The sequence below is a fragment of the Vitis vinifera genome, chromosome 18 (assembly GCF_030704535.1).
Source record: "Vitis vinifera cultivar Pinot Noir 40024 chromosome 18, ASM3070453v1".
Classification (NCBI taxonomy): Eukaryota; Viridiplantae; Streptophyta; class Magnoliopsida; order Vitales; family Vitaceae; genus Vitis; species Vitis vinifera.
In genome coordinates this window covers 15806691-15818925 of record NC_081822.1, presented here as the reverse complement: position 1 = coordinate 15818925, position 12235 = coordinate 15806691, and the positions used below count along the sequence as shown (strand labels likewise).

General features: G+C 40.8%; 1 pseudogene; it reads right to left on the bottom strand.

The window, feature by feature from the left end:
- Positions 1-244: 244 nt before the first annotated feature.
- LOC132253098 (uncharacterized) lies at positions 245-11197 on the bottom strand (annotated as a pseudogene).
- Positions 11198-12235: the final 1038 nt, after the last annotated feature.

Here is a 12235-nt window from a genome sequence, read left to right as displayed (position 1 = left end):
CAAAAAGAATAGAATATGTGAGAAAAGGAAATAAGGATAACTTAATGCTAAAGGTTAACAAGAAATATTAAACTTGTATTACTTTGAATCCATTTGAGTACAATGTAAAAGAAAAGCAATACAAGCAATCCCAAATATAGTACCAAAATAATGGGATTTCTTTTCAACTAAAAAAAAATGAAATACATAAAAGAAAAGCAATATATATATATATATATATTCTGATGAGTGGGTGGTGCTGGGGCTAGGCAGATGGGTCTGCCTCTTCAGCTGGTGCTTCAGATGGGGCCTGAGGCTCTGCTGGATGAGAGTGTGGCATTGCTGTGGTAGAAGTGGAGGGCTTAACAGCTGGTGGCAGGTCGAAATGAAGCTGGAGCTGCCTTAAGATGGTAGTGTGTTGAGCCTGAGTGGCCAACATCTGCTCTTGGCATGCTCTAATGGCTGCCATCTCTTGAGCAAGGCTGCTCTGAGATGCTGTGAGGGTCTCCAATGAATGGCATAACTCTCTGTATTCAGAAATGGGAATGGCCATCCTCGGTTCAGTTGAAGTGGATGGCTGAGATGAAGCTGGAGCAACTGGTGGAGCTCTGGGAATGGTAGGAGCAGCAACTGTTATACCCTCAGGTATGTGTTGTGGAGATGCTCTCCTAGCAGTTGGCTGTGGGCGCTCAGGCTGGTCAACTCTATAAGCTGTCATGTTGTTCCATTTGTCGAGAGTAAATAGCTCACGGCAAATGCGTTTGCGCTCCAGCTGAGGCTCAGAAGGATACCCCAAGTGCTCCAGAATTTGGCATAGCAGCCTTGGAAAGAGGAGGGGAATGGTATCAGCCCTCTGAAGCTTCTTTTTGTGTACTTTCTCTTCGAAATAGAGAAGGGCTGCCAGAATTAGATGATGAGGCCCAAAGAAAAATCCCTCAGACATCTTGTATAGGGCTTCTAAGAGGACTCCTCTTCTTTGAGTCCAATGCTGCAATGGGTAGAGGTTATGACGCAAAAATGCATCAATCAGAAGCATGATTGGAGGAAGCTCCCCCCTCAACAAATGTGATCGCGTGGCAGCTTCTCTGGACAGGGTGTGCACCATCTCCAGCTCAGTATGACTGGTCCAAGCTTTAAAATTATCGAATTGGCTTGGTTCGTAGGGAATTTGCAAGGCTTCAGCTATATGGCGTGCTCCCAATATGCCATGCCTCCCATCAATAGTGAAATGAATTAAAGTTGGATCCCTGACTTGTTTGGTTGTCATGGATTGATAGAAATCCATGGCTACCCTCGGGTAGAAAAAGTCTCTCGGAGTCAGTAGGTGCTCCATGTGGTATCTCCTCAGCAGGTTGAATGACTGTGCAAGCTCCGGCTGCAATCGGAATGTGGCTATGTCAAAGCATAGCTCGGAGTGGAATGGCCGAGCTCTACAATCCAAATTTCCCTCAATTGGGGGCTGAGTTAGCATTGGCCGCCTGATTACTTCTTCCGGAGCTATTTCAGATGGAATTTGGGGCTCGGGAAGTGGTGGCTGAGGCTCTTTAGGCTCTGCTGGCGGCGCCGAAGATGGCACTGGAGATGGAACTGGCGAGGATACTGGAGATAAAACCGGAGATAAAACCGGCGAAGGCTTTGGAGATTGTTCAGTCAAGTCAATGGGTTCTGAGCTTTCAACCCTGGGTCTCTTTTGCAGTGGCCGACCCCCTGACTTGGTAAGGTAACGCCTCGTTGGAGGCTTTTGCGGCGCAGTCTTCACCGGACGAGAAATTGCTTTCGGCTGCGGAGGCTCAGAGATGGGATCTGGAACTGGCTTCTTTCGCAGGCTTTTCTTGCGGCTTGAAGGAGAGGAAGACTTAGCCCCTCTAGTTCGCGCAATTTCGGGTTGCCGAAATTTGGCCGGAACGGATGATCGGAGAGGATGACCGGAGACTTGCGCGGTGAGGCTCAAGGAAGGAGATGAACAGCCTGCGAGAATGGCGCGCTTTATTTTGAAACCCTTTTCGCAGCTCAAATGACCGGTATATATAGTAATAACGGAAGACTAAGGGTCAATTTGAGTTTCATAGAAAAATGCCAATTTCGCAGCAAACGCCATTTTCGCAGCCACTTCGCAATGCGTTTCGCAGCTGCGAAATGAATGTAACTGTGCTGCGAAGTGGCACACGTGTGCCAAAATCGCTTTTGCAATTGCGAAATACCCTGCGAAATGGGACTTTTGTTGCGAAATCTGGGCTTTACCGCTTCGCAGCCGTTTCGCAGCTGCGAAATGGGGGCTCCTGTGCTGCGAAGTGGCACTCGTGTGCCAAACTCGCCTTCGCAGCTGCGAAAATTCTCGCAGAGAATCCCAAAGTGTTGCGGAATGGTTTGGCAACAAAATGCTCATTTCGCAGAAGTTTTCTTTAGGCTGCGAAATCTCGCAGAGCTCTGTTTTTACTCTGTTTTTGCTCTGATTTTGCTCCGATTTCTTCCCGATTTTTTTTTTTCAATTTCCTTGCAATTTCTTCCACCTGGGATCATTCAAAAAGATTAAAACACACATAAAAACATGATTTAAGATCAAAAACTAAGATCAAAAGTATGGAAAAAAACTTGGAAATTTACAAAATTTACAAAAATTTTGGACTGTGGTAAAACCACGTCCATCAAACCCTTCTTTACTTAGGCTTTTTGAGGCTCAAGGAGGTTGATTTCCTCCTTTTCTGGTTTGAATGGCTCCATGAATGGCTTGAGACGATATCCATTGACTCTAAAGCTGTCCTTGCCATTTGAATTCAATAATTCCACCACTCCATTGGAATATACTCGATGAATAATGAACGGGCCTATCCACCTTGACTTGAGCTTCCCAGGAAAGATATAGAGTCTTTGGTCATACAGTAAAACTCTTTGCCCTTCCTGAAATTCCTTGTTGGAGATTAGTTGATCATGCCACTTCTTCATCCTCTGTTTTGCAACTTTGGAATTGATATAAGCATTATTTCTTAATTCCTCCATCTCATTAAGGTCTAGATATCTCTTTTCTCCGGCTCTGATCAAGTTCATGTTCAGCTTCTTTATTACCCACCAAGCTTTGTATTCAACTTCCACAGGGAGATGACATGCTTTGCCATAGACTAGACGATAGGGAGACATGCCAAGAATAGTCTTATAAGCTGTTCTATATGCCCATAATGAATCATGAAGCTTAATAGACCAATCCTTTCTGCTGGAATTCACCACTTTCATCAATATATTCTTTATTTCCCTGTTAGCTAGCTCAACTTGCCCAGAAGTTTGAGGATGATAAGGTGTAGCCACCTTATGCTTCACTCCATACTTGGATAACAGAGCTTCAAAAGGTTTGTTGCAAAAATGAGCACCTCCATCACTGATTATGGCTTTGGGCACCCCAAATCTTGAGAAAATGTTCTCTTTAAGAAACTTGAGAACCACCCTGTGATCATTTTGTTTACAGGGGATTGCCTCAACCTATTTAGAAACATAATCCACCCCTACCAAGATGTAAGAATTACCAAAAGACATTGGGAAAGGTCCCATGAAGTCAATGCCCCATACATCAAATAACTCAACTATTAGAATGGGGTTCATAGGCATTTGATTTCTTTTTGTTAACTTTCCAAGCCTTTGGCATCTATCACAACTCCTACACATGATGTGGGCATCTTTGAAAAGAGATGGCCAGGTAAACCCTGATTGCAACACCTTCATAGCTGTTTTCTGAGAGGCAAAGTGGCCTCCACATGCATTCTCATGACAATGAGATAGAATCCCTTGCTGCTCATCTTCAGGGACACACTTCCTTATGATCTGATCTGCACAATACTTAAAAAGAAAGGGCTCTTCCCAATAATAAGCATGAATTTTGGCAAAGAAGTGCTTCCTGTCCTGTGCATTCCACTCACTTGGAATTTCACCAGTTACTAAATAATGAGCAATATGAGCATACCAAGGAGTTTTCACTAGGGACATGAGTGATTCTTCAAGAAAATCATCATTAATAGGCAAGGGATGGGAATTATGTGCTATAACTAACCTCGAAAGGTGGTCAGCTACCACATTCTCCACTCCTTTCTTATCTTTGATTTGGAGATCGAATTCTTGTAACAAAAGAATCCATCTAATCAACCTTGCTTTTGCATCTTGCTTTGTCAATAAATACTTCAAGGCTGAATGGTCAGTGAAGACAATGATGAAAGACCCCACTAAATAAGCACAAAATTTGTCCAAAGCAAATACCACAGCTAACAATTCTTTCTCTGTAGTTGTGTAGTTCCTTTGAGCTTCATTCAGTGTTTTGCTTGCATAGTAAATCACATAGGGCTTCCCAACTTCCCTTTGGCCAAGCACAGCTCCTATAGCAAAGTCACTGGCATCACACATCAGTTCAAAAGGTAATTGCCAGTTAGGGGCTCTCACTATTGGAGTTGTTGTTAAAATTTTCTTCAATTGATCAAAGCTATTTTGACACCTTTCATCCCATATAAATTTAGCATCCTTAGCTAACAGCTCACAAAGAGGTTTTGAAAGACTTGAAAAACCTTTTATAAATCTCCTAGAGAACCCTGCATGGCCAAGGAACTGCCTTACTCCTTTTACAGTTGTTGGGGATGGCAATTTGACAATAAGCTCCACCTTTGCTTTATCAACTTCAATGCCTTTTTCAGATATGATATGGCCAAGGACAATTCCTTGACGTACCATAAAATGGCATTTCTCCCAGTTGAGCACCAGGTCTTTTTCAATGCATCTGTGAAGAACTGCTTCCAAATTAACTAAGCATTCCTCAAATGTACCTCCATATACGGTGATGTCATCCATGAAAACCTCCATAATTCGCTCCACCATATCACTGAAAATACTCAACATACATTTTTGAAATGTAGCAGGTGCATTGCATAAACCAAAAGGCATTCTCCTGTAAGCATATGTTCCAAATGGACATGTAAAAGTGGTCTTTTCCTGATCTACCACATCAATTTCAATCTGAAAATACCCTGAATACCCATCCAAGAAGCAATAGAACGGATGTCTAGAGACTCTCTCCAGCACTTGGTCAATAAATGGCAATAGAAAATGATCTTTCCTGGTTACAACATTCAACTTTCTATAATCAATACACACCCTCCAACCTGAAGTGAGGCGTGTAGTAATTTCTTCTCCTTTTTCATTCTGAACCACTGTGATCCCTAACTTCTTTGGTACCACTTGAGTAGGACTCACCCAAGGGCTATCAGATATAGGGTAAATGATTCCTGCTTGAAGTAGCTTCAGCACCTCATCTCGCACCACCTCTTGTAAATGAGGATTCAATCTTCTTTGAAGTTGACGAATTGGCTTTGCTTCCTCTTCCATATATATATGATGAGTACAAACTAAAGGACTAATGCCTTTCAAGTCGGATATTTGCCATCCTATTGCCTTCTTACACCTCTTGAGAACTTCTATTAAACAATTCTCTTGATGACTGGTCAGAGATGAAGATATCACAACATGACATTGATTATTTTCTTCAAGATATGTATATTTCAGCTCCACAGGTAAAGACTTCAGATTGAGTTTTGGAGTCTCTTTTTCAGCAACTGCCTCTTCTTCTTTATTGAACAAAGGTAGAATCTCTTCTATCTTTCTCCAACTTTGTAGAGTAGCAAGCACAGTAGGAGATTTAGACAAACCTTCCTCAAAATCCACAAGACTTTCATTCAACTTGTCTTGCATATTTTGATTACAGTGCTCCTCCACCAAAGTATCAATAATTCACAGCTCTTCTGGACCTTCTTCTTCTTCCGGAGTGATTTGCTTTTTAGACATATAGAAAATATTGAGATCCAGTGTCATGTTGCCAAAAGTGAGTTGCATCAGCCCATTCCTGCAATTGATGATTGCATTTGAGGTAGCAAGAAATGACCTTCCAAGGATGATATGAACTAAATTAGCTTCATTTACAGTAGGATCTGTATCAAGAACAATAAAATCTACTGGATAGTAGAAATTATCCACTTGAACCAAGACATCCTCAATTACCCCCCTTGGAATTTTTACTGATCTATTTGCTAGAGATAGAGTGATTGCTGTTGGCTTCAATTCCCCAAGTCCCAATTGCTAGTAGACGGAATATGGAAGCAAATTCACACTTGCTCCCAAATCTAACAAGGCTTTTTCCACTATCTTTCCTCCAATCATGACTGAAATGGTAGGACTTCCCGGGTCTTTGTACTTCAATGGAGACTTACATTGTAAGATTGCACTTACTTGCTCAGTCAAGAAGGCTTTCTTGTTTACAGTCAACCCTCTTTTGATAGTACATAAGTCCTTTAGGAATTTTGCATACGTTGGAACTTGTTTAATCATATCCAGCAGTGGAATATTGACTTTCACTTGCCTCAATACTTCAAGGATTTCAACTGCATTTCTAATCCCCTTTTTCCCATGTAATGCTTGAGGAAAAGGTGGAGAAGTTGATTTCTTCAGCATTTCTTCCTTCATAAGTTCCTTCTCTGGAATTGCATTCATTGTTGAATCAGAGTCCTTCTTTTCTTCACTGATCTCACTCTCTTTATCTTCCATTTCTTTCCCTTTCTTTATCTCTTCTTCTTTCTCCACATATGGCTCGGGTGTTGGCTTCTCAATTTTTTTACCACTCCTTAGAGTGATCAAGGCTTTGACATTTTTCGTCTGCGATGATTCTCCCTCTTGGCTTTCCACTTCATGGACACCTTTGGGGTTCTGGTGGGGTTGAGAAGGAAATCTTCCCTTTTATTGCAGTGTATTCAAATTTGTAAGCCTTTAAATTGAATATTGGATGTTATCAAACTTTTGGTTCATATCATTTTGCATTCCATCCATCATTTTATTCAAAATACTCGCCACTTTGTCAATTCTTTGATTGATTTGAGCATTGGTGGCTTCTTGGTTTCCAACAAAATCTCCCACTACCTTGCTGAGATTAGCCATTGCTTGTTCAAGACTTGAAGATTGTTGAGATGGTGGATCCGGCTGTTGGTATTGAGTTGCTCTGGTCTTCCATGAGAAATTTGGATGATTCCTCCAACTTGAGTTGTAGGTATTTCCATAAGGCGCATTGTTATTGGGCCTGAATTGTCCAACAACATTTGCTTGATCTTTAAACATTTCCCTTTCAGTTGAAATTACAGGGCATTCCTCCACCAAATGTTCATATGATTGACAATTAAGACAAAGCTTCACTTGCACTGGTGCTTCAGCAACAGCTTGCACTTCATGTATTCTTTTCAGCTCCAACTCCTCCAATCTTCTTGTCGTAGCTGCCAACTTTGCTTTCATATCATCATCTTCTTTCAAGGTATACATCCCAGCCTTAGCATTAAAAGCACTCAGTTGAGACTTCATCTTCCCCACTTCTCCTTTGGTTGGTTCATCCCATTCCCTTGAAACATCAGCTACATAGCTCAAGAAATCCATAGCTTCCTCTGGATTTTTACTTATGAAATCTCCTCCACACATTGTCTCGAGAAGTTGCTTCATTGAGGAGGACATACCATCATAAAAATAGCTCATCAATAGCCAAGTATCAAAGCCATGGTGAGGGCAAGCATTTATAGCTTCCATATATCTTTCCCAACACTCATAGAATTTCTCATTCTCTTTAGCTGAGAAGTTTGAAATTAGCCTTTTCAAGCCATTTGTTCTATGAGTGGGAAAAAATTTCTTGAGGAATTCAGCTTGTAAGTCAGTCCAAGAACGGATACTCCTTGGCCTTAAAGAATTAAGCCAAATTTTGGCCTTATCCTTTAAAGTAAAAGGAAATAACTTAAGCCTCATCAAATCAATTGAAGCTCCTCCCTCTTGGAATGTATTACAAACATCTTCAAATTCCTTGATGTGTGCATACGGATTCTCACTTTCCATCCCATGGAAAGTTGGTAGAAGTGGAACGAGATACGGTCTGATCACTAGCTGCTCTGTAGGGGGCACTATACATGATGGTGCACTCATACGAGGTGGATGCATATGGTCCCTCATTGATCTGAATTCATTGAGATTGTCTTGACGACCTTGGTGACTATGCTGATCTTCAGGTGTAGTTTCCATGATATTCAAGCTCAACTCAAATTCTTTGTTATGAGGTGTATCACACTTAACAAGTCTTCCTCCACTGTCTCGTATCCACTTTGGCATACACAACTAGTATCTATCTGCAACTAAAATGAAAATAAAGGACAACAAAAGAAAACAGGGCTACGAAAAACAAAATTAAACTAAGCTGAATTTAAAAGATAAACTTGGATTATGAATAAATAAAGAAAGAATGAGAATTAGTAAAGTGAAAGAAACGTTACCAAACTTGTGATGAAAAATCACAAGTGCTCTAAAATGGTATCACTATAAACTTGACACCTTCCCCGGCAACGGCGCCATTTGATTCGTGCCCAATTGGTGTCTCAGCTGATTTGTGTCCAGCTGCTGCTCCTTGGATGAGGGAGTAATCAACAAAATTTATAACCTATTACACCATATACTAGGGTAGCAAAGAAAAAGCTACTATAGTATAGCGGCTCTAGGATCGTTCACTGGGAAGGGTTTCCAACTTACAAATGATATCAATTCAAAGTGAATTGGTAGTGTTTCATTTCAAGGTTAGCTTAAGAAATAAAACTCAAACCTTGATTGGTAAAGATTTAGATTCAAACTAACTAACAAAACAAGTAATGGGAATAACTTAGGAAGAAAAACATTCCTTGGAGAGTCAGGTTCATTAGGGAGGTTCCTCATGCAAAAGACATAGCTCAGGTCAGTTGGTTCATTTCCTCGCGTGAGAGAATCAACATATAGTCAATTCTCTAACCGGTGTTGTACAGATACATCTTTTAATTGGATTTCAACTTTAATTCTCTCACTGATACAACTTGCAATGGTTCATGCCTCTCACGAGCACTTACCATTCAAGATGATCTTTAACCTTGGACTTCCCTTCTCAAGCTTGCAAGAGATAACTAATGGATGTCTCCTTGGAGTCCAAAAGCTTACCAAGTGTTGGCAATTCCAGAAAATCCTACCTTAAAGTCACCTCCCAGAGGCTCGCAAGGGGTAAACTAGTGCATCTCCATGGTTGGAGATCACTTGCCTTACCAAGTGTTAGCCCAGGTGACTCTAAGACGTTTTAAGTTAACTAAAAACATAGAAATCACTAAAGGATTTCACTTCCTCTTCATTAATGGCTGAAACCACAAAGCTTTGCATTCTTGCACTTGGAACCTTTCCCCGGCAACCTTAGCTCCAAGGAATTAGAGGTTTAGTTACTCATTCTCTGGGGAAAATTCCTCAGAGAGTTCATAACTTAGTAAGAAAATAAAAATACAAAGTGAGAAGGTAAAGCAATACAAAGAACTGAACTTTACTTACTTACCCCAAAGCTTTTCAAAAGGATCTCTCTCCCTGAGAACAGGCTCCCGAGAGGTACTTATATGAACATAATATAAAACTAATTATTACATAGATATTTTCTCTTTTTACTAACTTAAAAGCTAAGGAATCTTGTAATTGGTGGCTTACAAGGAGTATTTTGGGATTTAGACAACAAAAAATCTAATAGAAAATATCTCCAAATGTCGGTAGCAAATATCAGGATGCTCCAGGAACCATTTCGCAAGAGAAAATGGTGTCCAAGAGATTTCGCAGACACTCAAGAAGGGCTGCGAAATCACTTCGCAACAAAAGGCTATTCTCGCAGGGCTGCGAAGTTGGCTTCCATCTTGAGGTTCCCAGCTTCCAGCTTGTGGCATATATCGGGCAACTTCAGAAGGAAATACACCCTACTGTACAAAAAGGCTGCGAAATCACTTCGCAACAAAAGGGTGATTTCGCAACACTTTGCAAAATGCTTCCTTCAGCTTGGAGTGATTGACTTGCAATGGCTGTAACTTCTTCGTTTCAACTCCGAATTGCGTACCGTTTGAAGTATTGGATTGTTGACTTCCTGAGATTTGAAATGGTATATAGCATGCATCAATTGGACTTTATAAAGTGCTCCAAAAGTGGCTGCTACAACTATCATCAAGAATATGCTTCATGGCAGATTCTCTTTACTTTTTCTCCTTGCATTCCGGATTTACTCTTGGAAAATGACTTCCAAGCTTTGCCCAAGATTCCTCAAAATTCTCCTCAAACCTGAATTGCTTTGGTGATCAAAATACTAACAAAAACACCAAAACTTACACAAAGTGATTAAAATTGCTTTCAAGGGTCCTTAACATGCCAATTGAGTTAAAAGGCCAAAACTACTACTCAAAAGTGTTTAAAAGGATTAATTATAAGCTATCAAATAGCACTTTTTGAGTAGTAATCAGAGTCCCACCACCATTCATTTCAGCATTGACAGGCGACAGGGTATCTTAGAGGCTAGGCACATTGCTGAGGCTCTCCATATTCCATTTCAACCAGAGGATCCAACACATTTCAGGCAGTGGTCCCCTATATCTCAGCGAGACATGGTCCGCATCCTATCGAGAGGGACTTCTGGAGATTCATTTATTCTACGTAAGGAGCTTCCATCGGGGATGCTCCTAGTAGATGTATTGTTGTGGTCCAACATTTTCCCTTTTCAGTATCTAGTGCAGAGATGATGAGCCATCTTGGACGCATTATTCAGGATAGCCGAGGGCTTCTATTTTGGCCCACATCACCTGATTATGGCCGTTCTCCTATACTTTGAGGAGAAAGTTCACAGAAAGAAGCTACAACGAGCCGACACTATCCCATTGTTGTTTCCGAGGCTGCTCTGCCATATATTGGAGCATATGGGCTATCCTACCGAGCCCCACCTTGAGCGTCGCCACCATTGTTGAGAGCATTTCACTCTCGACCAATGGACACAATTGGCAGGTAAGAATCTAATGGAGTAAGCACCTGAAGTAGCCCCACCTAAGCCACCATCTCTAGTGCCAACACAAGCTAAGTAGGCACAGTAGGACGAGTGTCCCATAGAGTCTGTTCCACCCACCCCTGCTACACCATCTATGTCTCAGGCCAGCCCTACTGATCCTCCTGCTACACCTCCTATTCCACCAGTTGCACCTCCTATATTGGAGACTTTATCACTATATCTGGCACGGAGTTTCCTGCCATGATAAATTTGTTCAAGACACTAACCACTATGCACAATGCTCTATTCTGACAGATGGTAGACATACATGCTCAGCAAGACCAACATACTGCTATCCTTTGTCAGATTTAGCAGCATATGGGATTCTTGCCACCACCTCAGACTGGTATTCCGGGACCATCAAAGCCCATAGCTCTAGCTGAGGAGGCTATTCTAGCTCAGGAGACCATCGGAGCCGATGTTCCTGCCCAGGCCACTCACGAGGCAGCCATAGAGCCATCATCTCCACCAAAGAACCCTGCCCCTTGATCATTTCTTTATTTTGTATTTACTTAGTATGTTAGTAGACATTATTACTTGTGTTGATATTTTATATTCTAGGATTAGATGTATTACATGATCATCTCATTGTACTTTCTCAGAGTAATATATACATATCATTTTTGTTTATACTTGGCATTTTCTTTTCTATCTCCTTTACTCATTAATCTTTTGTTTTTTGAATCATGTGGTTTCTCTTATACGACTCAGACTCCATGCCACTTAGAAGGTACCACTTCATCCCTATATTTCAATCGATCTTAACACATTGAGGACAACGTTGATCTTGGTTGGTGGGAGAGTAAAGGAAGGAAGTTTTGTTAATAATGCTAAGTTATTTTGTTAAAATAGTACTTTTTGCTTAATTTTAAATTTTTTACTTCATTTTAAAAGTTTTTACTCTACTCTCTATGGTTATTAAGGAAAAATTCTCAAAACGAAATGGGAGAAATTGAATTCTTATCTTTCTACTTAAATATTAGAGTTTGTATTATGCTTATTAATGTTGATGAATTATTGAAACTCCTATTGAATTCAACCTTATTTCTTCCACTTTAATCTTACCACACACTGTGTACTTTAGGTTCCGTTTATAAGATGAAAAACTATCTCACCCCTGAACTTAGGAAAATTTAGACTTGGTACCTTCGACCTCGTTTTAATAGTGTTAGGATACCTTATAAAAGACCAATGAGCCTTTGAAAAAAATAATGAAAAAATAATAAAGTGTTACACTTGCCTTGAAACCCAAGCAAGGTCCGAGGGGTATATGGTGAAAATCTTTAAAATCCGGTGCCCTAAACCTTGATTGGTTGGGAGTCACTGACCTCAATGCTCGTTACAAGGGTGAATAGG